Raw genomic sequence first — 2847 nt, forward strand, 5'->3', positions numbered from 1 at the left:
ACACACACACACACACACACACACACACACACACACACACACACACACACACACACACATATTATACCCACGGGGAGCACACAGAGCTGAGGATAAGGCTTTGCCATGCAGCATTGCAAATCAGGACAAAATATACTGATTGTGAACCAGTGCCTGAGGGCAACTTGTATGCAGGCTCAGGCCAGCAAAGTAGCAAGCAGCTCCACCTTGTTGTCTCTGCTTTACGCCCGAGTGTCCTACTTTCGCTCTCTTTTGCCTCTCCCACACCTTGGAGGATATTACAAAGGCACAGAGTTGCTTTAGGACATTTCAATCATGGCAATCTCCCACTCATTCATATTCCTGCTGGTTTTATAACACCTGCAGTGTTACAGAAACTATGACAGCGTGGGATCACAAATTTTTTGACCCCAGGCCTTTCAAAGCAGTCCGTCCACTCACTGTTTTGTCCTATGTGGACTCTGTGATATAATAGACTCCACACAGAGGAGTATGATCAGTGCTTGGACAAAAAAAGTCTCTCTGTCGACAGCTTTCTTTTTAATTTCATGTTGCCTTAGTTAGGAAAAGAAGAGAAGGAGTTCAGGCTTCTCACCGGAAAGTACAAAAGGTCCACACTTTGACAAGTGCCATCAAAAATCCTGGGAGAACCACCCTCGAAGGTCAGGCATCAAACGGCATCCCAGAACTCTTATTTTGCATTATGGATTGAGCTTCTCCTCAGGACTTCAGTGAAAAGAAGGCTTTGTTCATCAATGCCACAAGGACTAAAATATACAGTTGGTAGAAGGGCACAACCTTGGTGTTAGTATTCAGTGTGCAGAATGTGTCATGCCAAGGCTTCATCCTGAAGTATGACAACTTTCGAAAATATTCTCTTTGATGTTTTTACGCATTCATGTGGGAAGCAAACAAAGAGTGTGGATGCCACACAAACAACACAAACATACAATGCAAACGAAGATACAGAACCCACCCATAAGATCTTTCGTGCAGGTTTAAAGACAACAGCAAAGTTTAGACATAAATATATATAAATGAGCTGTCAGTCAGAACTGATGTTTAAAATAGATGAGGGTAATTAAAATTCAAAATATCCTGTTTGAGCAATTTTAAATCTGGTCACCCGGATCCAGGGTTAATCTCATGAAAACGCCATAACCGCATTAACGCCGCAAATCTCCGTTAGCGAGTTGACAAGCCGTGCGTGGGGCTGCACGACGTCAATGCATTAGTGCGGTTAGCCCGTTAGCGCGTTAGCGCTGTCCAGCCCCATGCACGGGGCGATCCGCGTCAACTCGATAATGGAGATTTGCGGCGTTAATGCGGTTATGGCATTAACGTCATTTTAACGAAATTAAAGCTGACAGCACTAGTAATAAATTTCTGGTAACTTATACTATGTGGGTAAGTTTTAGAGAGAAATGCATGCCACATCTGCATTCTGCATTTCTATCAGTGCGACAACAGTCCTGTGAGGGAACAGTAGTTATTTTAAATTAAAACATTGACCAGTGACTTTAATATTGAGAATTGAGGCGGTCTAATATTATAACTCTGTTGATCAAAAGAGTTATGTTTTCTCAGCCACGATGCCTTTTTGCACACGTAAACTGTAATTCTTTCAGACATTTGAATGCACGGAACCGTGAACTAACTGAGCTGGTTTCCTTCCTGTAACCTCAAAGTGTTACATATTTCTATGGGCAAAACAATGTTAGTGGTGACCCCTGACAACCTCAACATCTTGTCATACCCCTAAGTATCAGAAAAATAGTAGAACCTATTAAAGCACTGTCAAAATGGCAAGAAAAAAAATCAAAGTTATTTCTGAGCAGATTATCAAACTAATGGATGAGTTTAAAGTTGCTTGACAGCATGGGAGTGTCCCTGTTGTTGGCATCAGTGACATGATACAGCAGGCTTCAGCCACATTCAGAGGTGGACCCTTATAGAAAATGCCATGTTCCTAAACCACAACTCAGAAACGGCTATAGACACAGCATTGGGCCTTGAACATCCACAATCATTGTGAAATATGTAGGAGAAACACACACACACACACACACACACACACACACACAGGTTAGCTTTGATTTTCGGGACAGAATCAACAAACACAAAACTCAAAAGTGCTGTGACCTTTTCTGATAAAATGTCAAGAAAAATTGCAAAGATGCAAACACACATACACACACACATACACACACACACACACACACCTCTTAACAGTGTTAAAGGTCATCTCGTATTGGCTGTAAAGTGTTATTCAAAAGAATCTAAATGGCAAGAACAAGAACATAACCAAACCCGGCCCCTAACAAGAACAATCACCAGTATGGATCGCAGTTATTTTGACACAGAGTAAAAAATGTACCTACAGCTAATGTTTATGGTAAAGCTGATTCTTCTTCATGTTTCCCATGTGCAGTCACATGCACCTTAAGGATTTCTTCAACTCACTGAGAGAACAGACACATCTACACAACTTTAAAAACATTCACAGAGCACAGATGACCTTGAATGGAAGACAAATGAACTTTATGGAGTTTTATGCATTGAATTGTGAATGGGATTCATGCCAAACCACTCTTGCCTTGCTTCACTGCCCACTGCAAATTTGAAGGATTAATGTCAAAATGCACTTCACAGCACCAGGTTTGTTGCGGGCCAGAGTGAGATAAATTAGAAATGAGATTAGAAAACCGATTGAGGCGTCAGACTGGAGGGATCTGCTGATTAGGCTCTTCATTTATGGAATGCATTATAAATATCTGCTTTGGGAAATCTCTCCAGTGGGTGGAATGCATTGAACTGAACGTATGCAGAGGAATTTGTGATTATTAA

At 41.5% G+C, this 2847-nt stretch overlaps 1 protein-coding gene across 4 annotated transcripts in view; it reads right to left on the reverse strand.

Annotated features, from left to right (window-relative positions):
- Positions 1–2847, reverse strand: part of dlgap4b (discs, large (Drosophila) homolog-associated protein 4b) — a 127373-nt gene that overhangs the window by 44505 nt on the left and 80021 nt on the right. The gene's annotated exons all lie outside the window — the stretch shown is intronic.

This window comes from Pundamilia nyererei, unplaced genomic scaffold, assembly GCF_000239375.1.
Source record: "Pundamilia nyererei isolate P.nyererei 1_Seehausen unplaced genomic scaffold, PunNye1.0 scaffold00042, whole genome shotgun sequence".
NCBI lineage: Eukaryota > Metazoa > Chordata > Actinopteri > Cichliformes > Cichlidae > Pundamilia > Pundamilia nyererei.